A 10,789-nucleotide genomic window follows, 5' to 3' on the forward strand; every position below is an offset into this window, starting at 1 on the left:
TCTGGGACCAGGAGCCTCCGAGACTGAAACACTAAGTCTGAACGTCTTCTCGCCATCAACGGTGAGCACCTAGGGAAGACCCCTGAAAGGCTGAAGGAGGATGCTTGTAGGGCTGTGCCAGGGGACGCCCGGCAGGAGGTCAATACTATGTCCCAGGCAAGATCCTCCTTGGAGAGGATCCGAGAAGGGTGAGAGAGGAGCTGTACAGGCACTAAGAGTCTGGACCGTAGGGAGGAGGGAACAGGAGGGAGGGACCTCAACTGGTTCTTCTGTTTCATGTTTTACGTCTGTCCTGTCTTGTCTGATTGATTGCTCTCAGTGGGTTTTTACTGCATCTTGCAGGCACTTAAGAGCTGATAGTGCCCGGCCGGCATGGCTCAGTGGTTGAGCACTGACCTATGAACCTGGAGGTCGCAGTTTTGATTCTGGGTCAGAGCACATGCCTGTGTTGTGGGCTCAATCATTGATGTTTCCCTCCCTCTTCCTCTCTGAAATCAATAAATCATATTTTTGAAAAAAGAGGCGGTGGGGCACTGGCTCCTAGAGCAGCAGTCGCCAACCTTTCGGACCTTATGGACCACTGGTTGGCAGCCGCTGGTTTAAGGAAACCTTTGGAGCAGCGGTCGCCAACCTTTCGGACTTCACAGACCACCAGTGGTCCACGGACCACCAGTTGGCAACCGCTGGTTTAAGGAAACCTTTGGAGCAGTGGTCGCCAACCTTTAGGACTTCACAGACCACCAGTGGTCCACAGACCACCGGTTGGCGACAGCTGCCCTAGAGGATAAGGAAAGGATAAGTCGGTCCCAGGACAGGGTCGATTGGCACGTGGCCCCCTGCTAACATGAAGCAAATGTCTGTGCAACCAGGAACACTATAAAATCACTCACTGTCCCCCTCCCTGTAGGAAGACTATTTTTAGGCTTTAAATATGCATAGTGAGCTTTGAGTTAATTCTGTATGTCATTTGTCTCTCACTGTCGGTCTAAACCATCCAGATGGCCCTGACGGTTTGGATCAGCGGATAGAGTGTCGGCCTGTGGACTGGAGGATCCCAGGTTTGATTTCGGTCAAGGGCATGTACCTTGGTTGCCTGCACATCCCCAGTGGGAGGTGTGCAGGAGGCAGCTGACTGATGTTTCTCTCTCATCAATGTTTCTAGCTCTCTATCCCTCTCCCTTCCGCTCTGTAAAAAATCAATAATATATATATATATATATATTTAAAATAAAATAAAATCACCCAGCTGTGGGATACTCTTTATCAAAGAGGCAGGTTGTACAGCAAATGTGCATAGATACAGCCAAAGGGAGAAGGAGGCCTTTCTGGTACCAAGGGAAAGATTCTGAGTCGATGAGGAGCCCCTGGGGCCCTGGGACCAGAAACTACTTAAGATGGGATAAATCTTTGAGCACCAAGGGTCTCAAGGACCCTTGTCCAGGCCCCCTTTTTTTTTTTTTTTAATATATTTTATTGATTTTTTACAGATAGGAAGAGAGAGGGATAGAGAGTTAGAAACATCGATGAGAGAGAGACATCGATCAGCTGCCTCCTGCACGCCCCCTACTGGGGATGTGCCCGCAACCCAGGTACATGCCCTTAACCGGAATCGAACCTGGGACCCTTCAGTCTGCAGGCTGATGCTCTATCCACTGAGCCAAACCGGTTAGGGCCAGGCCCTTTTTGAATGTACTTCTCCTACATCAGGAGAAAGCCTTCCGGCTAGTTTTAGCTGACTCCTAACCCCACTCCCATCCCCACTCCTTCTCTGAGTACTTGTCTCTTACATAGGAGAAGCTTAACCATACTATACCCCTAGGCTACTCCACTAGACTGGGAAAGGGTCTAGGCCAGTGGTCGGCAAACTATCAACAGTACAACGATTGAAGTTTCTTTTGAGAGCCAAACTTTTCTCTTTTTTTTAATATATTTTATTGATTTTTTACAGAGAGGAAGGGAGAGGGCTAGAGAGTTAGAAACATCGATGAGAGAGAAACATCCATCAGCTGCCTCCTGCACACCCGCTACTGGGGATGTGCCCGCAACCAAGGTACATGCCCTTGACTGGAATTGAACCTGGGACCCTTCAGTCTGCAGGCCGACGCTCTATCCACCGAGCCAAACCAGTGAGGGCGAGAGCCAAATTTTTTAAGCTTAAACTTCTTCTAACGCCACTTCTTCAAAATAGACTCACCCAGGCCGTGGTATTTTGTGGAAGAGCCACACTCAAGGGGCCAAAGAACCGTATGTGGCTCGCGAGCCGCAGTTTGCCGACGACGGGTCTAGGCAGATCGGAATAGGGACCTATTGTCTTGGGCCCTGTTGGAAAGTATCTACATACCTGCATGCCCGGTGGAGGACTGGGTAATCAACCAAAGGGAAAGGATGAGTCATTTGGTCTGGGCCCACTCTGGTATTTGTGTATCTACCAACCATAAGATACGCCCCCCTGGGAGGATGGCAGCAAGTAAGGGATAAAACTTCAAGGATATGGGGAACCAGAAAAATCCCCCTTGGGGTACTTATTACAGAATTGGGAGTCACTCAGTATCACCCCTTAACTGAAAAGCCGCTTATTTTCCTTTGTAAAACCACTTGGCCCGCTATGAACTGGGGGGCTCAGTGGTGGTAGTGGTGGAGAATCAGGGCCAGTAAACAGGTCTCTAAATTATAATACAATTCTTCAAAATGGTATAAAATCCCTTATGTTCAATTTTTTATGGCCATGCACCAGAATAAGGGATTACAAAATAAAATAAATAAAAATATAGGACTACATCCTGAAGAGGGACCCAGCAAACCAAATCAGCTTTGCCAATTCTAAATTCAAAACCAGAAGACCTCCTTGACCTACTCCCTCCCCAAGGCCAAGTGTTCCCCTGATGCCACCTAGTCCTAATGACCAGCCCTCCCCTGGACAGGATGTTACATCCCCTTCTGATAATCCTTCAAGCCCCTCACCTCTTCCCTCACCACCTCCCTCATCCCCTCAACCCTACACCTCATCCACACCCAGGCCTCAGCCTGACCAGTACTCATAGTGAGATAAGTTATCAACCTGGGGGACAGGAAGGTTGTTCCCCTCAGAGAAATTCCCAGTGGAGAAAGAGATAACCTAATGACTGTGTATGTACCTTTGCCTTGTCAGATCTGTATAATTGGAAGGCACATTCTAAAGGAGTAAGAGAAGACCCAGAGGGCTTCCTTAACCTGGGGGAATATTCCAGACCCACTACCTCACTTGGGCAGACATCCAGACCCTCTTTTTAAAATGTACATATATATTTTTATTGTTTCAAAGAGGAAGGGAGAGAGAGGACATCAATGATGAGAGAGAATCATTGATTGGCTGCCTCCTGCACGCCCTCTACTGGGGATCAAGCTGGGCATGTGTCCTTGACTAGGATCAAATCCGGGACCCTTCAGTCCTCAGGCTGACACTCTATCCACTGAACCAAACTGGCTAGGGCCAGACCCTCTTAAATATCCTATTAACAGGGGAAGAGAAAGCCCTAGTCTTTACAAAGGCTAGAGAAGAAGCAAACAAAATTAATAGGGATAATGCAGGTCATCAGATCTACCAGGAGCACAAGCCATCCCCAAGAGGGATCCTAATTAGGACTTTAGGGACAATATAGGAGAAGGTCGATTTAGCCATTTTAGAAATATGATCCTTAAGGGAATACAGGCAGTTGGCAGAAACCTATTCATTGGAATCAGATCCAGGAAATTACCCAGGAGCCTAAAGAGAATCCCTCTGCTTTCTTAGAAAGACTTAGGGAATGCCTGTGCATCTTCACCAATATAGACCCAGAGTCTATAGAAGGAAATGCAGTAATCCGGTCCCACTTTATATCACCAACTGCTCCAGACAGTAAGAGAGAACTGCAAAAATTAGAGATAGAACCTACCACCTGACCTCCGATTGGTGGAATTGGCCTTCCAAGTGTTCAGCAACAAAGACCTCAAGGCAGAAACCAAGGAAGGCCAAAAGAATAGCCAACATTTTGACCTTGGCCGTTCAAGGTCAACCAAGCTCCTGGAGACGATGAGACCCACCCTATGGGGCCCTCACTCAAGTGACAGTGAGTCACTCGAGTCCCTAGACAGGGGCACCCAGTGGCCCTAGAGACGTGGGCCCAACCAGTGCGCCATATGCAAAGAGGAGGGCCATTGGAAAGGATAATACTCCAAACATTTCATAAAGAAACTAAAGGGGCTGAAGGTCTCCCCAAAGGTCCTGAAAGTTACCAGGGCTTACCCTGACCATAGGGGATAAAAATGGTTGACTTCTAAATCGACAGTGGGGTCACCTACTTGGTCTTGAACACTGGACAGGGTAATATGACCAAGGAGAAATACAAAATAATGGAGGTAAAAAGAAAGCCAAAACATATAACCATCATCAAACCTCTAAAATGTGACCTAAATAAAAATAAAATAAGACAAACCAAGTCAGCCCATCCCATATTCATTAAGCTGATACCTTCACCCTTTAGTTTATTACTTTTACTTTTCTCTTGCAGGAGGACTCCTCCCTGATATATATTAGCTCATAACACAAGCCCTAAAACTATGAACATCCAGGTCCAAACCTTCCTCCTCACCTTCTTTTCAGTCATTATCCCTGAATTCCTTCTTACAACCAATTTTAAAAACCATGGGCCCTGGCCATCCAAAAGGTAGCACAGATAGGCAACCTATCAAACTGTTAGATATGCACCAAAATAAATCATTCTGGTGAGGACCCTCAACTCAAAGCTATACCTCTAAATTTAATCTCTCTGGTACACAGCAATGGGTCATATGCAGGATTTGACTACAGTCTACACACCAGGATGACGAATGATGGAATTGGAGGCAAACTGCACTTAGTGGGTTAAAAAGGAAGAGGCAGCTACATACTGTGAGGTTGTCAGGCAGGCACTCACATTAGTAAAAAGCTCATCTCTGTGCATTAGAAATCAATTTGACACAGGTCTATTTTTAGGAGAAATTTTCCCCTGTCTATGTAATAATACAATATCACCAATCACAGCCTCACCCCGTATGTAACAATACTAGCTATGAAGTCAAATCCATTAATAACTAAATTCATTGGGGGACTAAATTACTAAATGACACTGCCACTGGGAGGCAGATGTCCTACCATTAAAAGATGAATTTGGCAGTGAAACATATGGTCCCAACTAACTATTGGGGGTACCCTGGAAACTAGATAGTAATGGCAATTTAGCCAACAATCTTACCCTCCAAACCATTAAAAACTTTTGGCTTACCTTTTTCTTTTTCTTTATTATATATTTTTTAAATTTATATATTTTTTCCATCACCATTTATCCCTTCTGTGCTCTCTTCCACCTCCACCCACTCCTCTCCCTGCCTTGCAATCACTACACTGTTGTCCATGTCCATGAGTTCTCTCTCTTTTTCTTTTTGTGCTCAATCCCTCCATCTCCCCAATTCCCTCCCCTACCAGAGCTGTCTGCCTGATCTCTATCTGAGTCTGTCTCTATTTTGCTTGGTAGTTCAGTTTGTTCATTAAATTCCACATATGAGTGAAATCATATGATACTTGTCTTTCTCTGAATGGCTTATTTCACTTAGCATAATGTCCTCCAGGTCCATCCATACTGTTCCAAAGGGTAAAAAAAATTTTCCCTCTTTTTGGTGGAGTAGTATTCCATTGTGTAAATGTACCACAGCTTTTCTATCCACTCATCTACTGATGGACAGACACTTGGGCTGCTTCCAAATCTTGACTATTGTAAATAATGCTGCAATGAACATAGGGGTATATATATTCTTTCGAGTGAGTTTCAGATTTCTTCGGATAAATTCCCAGAAGTGGAATCGCTGGGTCATAAGGCAGTTCCATTTTTTATTTTTTTGAGGTAACTCCATACTGCTTTCCACAGTGGCTGCACCAATATGCATTCCCAACCAAGAGTGCACGAGGGCTCCCTTTTCTCCATATCCTCGCCAACACTTGTTGTTTGTTGATTTATTGATGATAGCCATTCTGACAGGTGTGAGATGATATCTCATTGTGGTTTCAATTCGCATTCTCTGATGATTAGTGATATTGAGAATACTTTCACATGTCTATTGGCCATCTGTGTGTCCTCTTTGGAGAAGTGTCTCTTCAAGTCTTTTGCCCATTTTTAAATTGGTTTGTTTATTTTTTGATGTTTAGTTTTTAAGTTCTTTATAAATTTTGGAAATTAACCCCTTATCAGATGTATCATTGGCATATACACTGAGTGGCCTGGTTATTATGATCTCTGAACGCATAATAATCTGGCCACTCAGTGTGTGTGTGTGTGTGTGTGTGTGTGTGTGTGTGTGTGTGTGTGCATTAGAGGCTTGGTGCATGAATTCGTGCATATGTGGGGTCCGTCCAGCCTGGCCAGGAGGAGGGGACATGGGCGGTTGGCCGGCCTGCCTGCTGGTCGAACTCCTGGTCGAGGGGATTTGCATATTAGCCTTTTATTATATAGGATATACACTGAGTAGCCAGATTATTATGCCTTCAGAGATCATAATAATCTGACCACCAGTGTATGTTCTCCCATTCAGTGGGTTGTCTTTTCTTTTTGTTGATGGTTTCCTTTGCTATGCAAAAACTCTTTAGTTTGATGTAGTCCCATTTATTTATTTTTTTCTTTTCTTTCCCTTACCCAAGGATATATATCAGAAAAAATATTGCTATGAGAAATGTCTAAGATTTTACTGCCTATGTTTTCTTCTAGGATTTTTTATGGCTTCCAGTCTAACATTTAAGTCTTTAATCCATTTATAGTTTATTCTTTTGTGCGGTGTCAGAAGGTGGTCTAGTTTCATTTTTTGCACATAACTGTCCACTTTTCCCAATATTATTTATTGAATACACTATCTTTAGTCCATTGTATGTTTTTGCCTCCTTTGTCAAATACTAATTGACTGTAAAAGTGTGGATATATTTTTGGGCTCTCTGTTCTGTTCCATTAATCTATATGCCTGTTTTTATGCCAATACTATGCTGTTTTGATTATTATGGTCTGTAGTATAGTTTGATATCAGGTAGGGTGATTCATCCAACTTTGTTCTTCTTTCTCAAGATCATTCACCAGGTTAGGGAAGTTTTCAGACATTATTTTTTCAAATAGGTTCTCGATCCCTTGCTCTCTCCTCCTTCTGGTACCCCTCTTATGCGGATGTTGTTATGCTTCATGTTGTCACAAAGGTCCCTTAAACTATCCTCATTTTTAAAAGTCTTTTTTCTTTTTACTGCTCTGAATGTGTGTGTTTTTCTACCTTGTCTTCCAAATCACTGATTCCATCCTCTGCTTCATCTAGCCTGCTGCTTATTCCCCCCAGTGTATTCTTTATTTCAGATATGGTATTCTTCATTTCTGACAAGTACTTTTTATGGTTTCTTTATCCTTTTTTCATGCTTTGAGCATCCTTATAATAATTACTCTGAACTGTAGATCTGATAAATTAGTTACCTCTACTTCATTTAGCTCTTCTTCTGGAGAATTATCCTGTTCCTTCATTTGGTGCCTGTTCCTTTGTTTCTCCATTTTGGTTGCCTGTTTGTGTTTGTTTCTATGTATTAGATAGATCTGCTATGACTCCCAGTCTTGCAAGGGTGGCCTTATATAGTAAGTGAGCTGTGGGACCCAGTAAGGCAATCTCCTGATCACCAGAACTGGGTGCTCTAAGAATGTCCCTTGTGCACATTGTGTGGGCCCTCCTATTGTAATTGAGTTTTGATTGCTATTGACCCATTAATGCATGGGCTCAACACTCAGGCTGGCTGACAGTGAAGCTCAACCCGCAACACAGTGTGCAGGCTGCTGTGCAGGTGCTGATCACACGAAATGGGATTTGTCTCAGCAGGTTCTGGTGCCTGCCAATATTTCCCTGTGGATATGCTGCTTGTGAAGCTTATTGGATCCTGCTCTGTTGTTGCCTGAAGCTGGCCACTAGGTGTGTTGATCTGGGCCTCTTTGTAGGGACTCTGGTGCAGGACAATATCAGATACTCTCTGTGACTGGCCCTGAGCAACCTGTTTGGAGCTATCAGCAATCCACAGCTTATGGCTCCCTCTACTGGGCCTGGCTACATGTGGAAAGGACCAAGCTGCAAGCCAACGTTTACTTTTACTAGTCCCAGGCCCAGGAGCTGGAGAGGCAGATTCAAAGCACCCCTAGATTCGCCTCTGCCTGTAGACTGTCTGGTAGTCTCAGTCACTTAATGAGTCTCTGGCTATAGTCCTCAGAAGGGCGTAAGCTCCACAGGGTGGGGTGAAAGGGATTCCAACAGGTAGGGCTATTGCTTCTCCCCAGGCTAACTCTGCATGATGGGAAAGATCGGCCTGAGAAAGATGTCTTCTGCAGTATGGGGGAATGACTCAGCATAGGGATCCAGGTGGCTGTCTTCTCAGCTCTCACCTCAGGGCCACTAACCTGTGACTCCTCACATAGCTCTCGTCCACTCTGCCCTTCCTCTGCTGGAGCCCAAGGTGAATGGCTACAAACAAAATTTGTGCTTTGGCCCTTTAAGAGGGTGCCTGCATTTCTAGCTGTCTCTCCTTGGCAGACAGCAACCCTGCTTCTTTTCCCAACCAGATGTTATGTGGGCACTTTTCCTAGTTCTGGTGCTCTGGGATGGGGAGCCTGGTTTGAGGTTTAGACCTCAAACTTCCTATGGGGAACCCCTGAGATATCCCTCCAGAACTTCAGCTGCTGCTTGTGGGACCCCAGCCAGCCCTCTCATGCCTCTACACTTCCAACCAGTCGCTATGTGGTCTCCTCTTTAAGTCCTGGGTTGTAAGGCTTCTCTCCGGCTAATCTTCAGTTGGTTATTCAGGGTGATTTTTCAGTATTTTAGTTGTAATTCCAGTTTGGTCCTGGGAGAAGATCAGTGTGGCTTCCAACTAATCCACTGCCATATTGGACTCCCCCCTGGGCTTACCTTATTAATATTCAGAAACCTAAGATGCCAATTTAATCACTCACATAACCTTGACCAACAACTACCTAATTACCACCCCTTTTGCTTTCTGGAAATATGCCTGGTAGTTTGGTCCATGGAAACCATGGGACCCTTCACTTAGGGCACAGGACATTTCTGGCTATGTGATACTAATCCTCTCCTCACCCTACCCAATGGTGGCAAGAGATCTGTACTGTCATTAGGGTAGTCCCTGAATTATATAACCTAACCCATCTAGGATCCTCACCAATCTCACCTCCTTTCTGTCCACTGCATTAAAAGAAAAAAGGAAAGGAAAGAAAAAGGAAAAAAAAAAAAAAAAAACCTGGAGAGAGAAAAAACCTGTGCCCTTAAGAGAAGTACACATGAATACATAAAACCATTATTATTTCTTTAATAAATATTTTATTGATTTTTAGAGAGAGAGGAAGGGAGAGGGAGAGAGAAAAAGAAAAATCAATGTGAGAGTGGAACATGGATCCGCTGCCTCCTGCACACCCTCCACCGGGGATCAAGTCCGCAACCTGGGCATGTCCCTGACCAGGAATGGAGTCAGCAACCTTTTGGTGCATGGGCCGTCGCCCAACCAACTGAACCACATGGGCCAGCACCCATTATTTTCTTTTCTTTCTTTTTTTTTTTTTTTAAAGGGCCTGGTATAACCCAGTTTATTATTTTTTTAAATATATTTTATTGATTTTTTACAGAGAGGAAGGGAGAGGGATAGAGAGTTAGAAACATCAATGAGAGAGAAACATCGATCAGCTGCCTCCTGCACACCCCCCACTGGGGATGTGCCCGCAACCAAGGTACATGCCCTTGACCGGAATCGAACCTGGGACCTTTTAGTCCGCAGGCCGACGCTCTATCCACTGAGCCAAACCGGTTTCGGCACACCCATTATTTTCAAACTCCGAGTTTGGTGCAAAAGTTTGATGGAAAGACAAAATATATGGTTGGATTCAAAAATAGTTTTATCAAAAGAGAAAAAAAACCAAAGTGGTCTCCCATTTAGTCTAGGAAACGCAATACCGTGTAGCGGGTGCTCAAATGCTAGGTTTCTGTTGGCCAACAGTGTTTACACATGTCACAGGCATCTGATTAGATTGCATCATATGAAATTGCCAGTATTTGACCTTTTTAACTAACAAGTGGCAACTTTATATAGTTCATCCTAATACAAATTTTTTCACATACATTCTTAGTTCAATCTCACACCTGTGAAGCAGGTACCCTTCTCCCTCCACCTAACCCCCCAAACACACACACACACGTTTACAGATGACAAAAGCACGGAGAGGTCAAAGAACTTGTCCAATAATGTCAACTTCTTAGTAAATGGTAGAAGCCTGGTGTCCCACTCCAGACCCAGGTTGTAATCTCTGTGATGCACTATTCAAAACACTGCAGAGTGCTGGGCTGTGCTAGTGGGGACAGAAGCAGTTTCTCAGAAATAAGAGGTCCCCTAAGAGGTTCACTATGGCTAAGCCCAGATCCCAAGTTTCAGCCGTGTCCGGCTTCCTGGCCATCCTCCCCAGCACCTCCAGAGAGCTTCCATCCCTACCTTGAAACTGAGGCCGACTGTGCTCCCTCCTATCCTCCACATGCTCCTTACTAACCTGTCCAAACCCCATCCACCCTCGCTTGCCCTGTGTCACCAAGCTCACATCCCCTAACAGCCCCTCTCTAAGCCACTAAAATTGTCACCGCCCCTTCGAGTTCCTGATGTTTACCATAAAATTGAGGTGTTACTCCATGCCCTACCCGTGAGGATCCCTGCACTGGGGAGAGTGGCAGTCCCACTGTC

The sequence above is a fragment of the Plecotus auritus genome, assembly GCF_963455305.1.
Source record: "Plecotus auritus genome assembly, chromosome: 1".
NCBI classification, from domain to species: Eukaryota; Metazoa; Chordata; class Mammalia; order Chiroptera; family Vespertilionidae; genus Plecotus; species Plecotus auritus.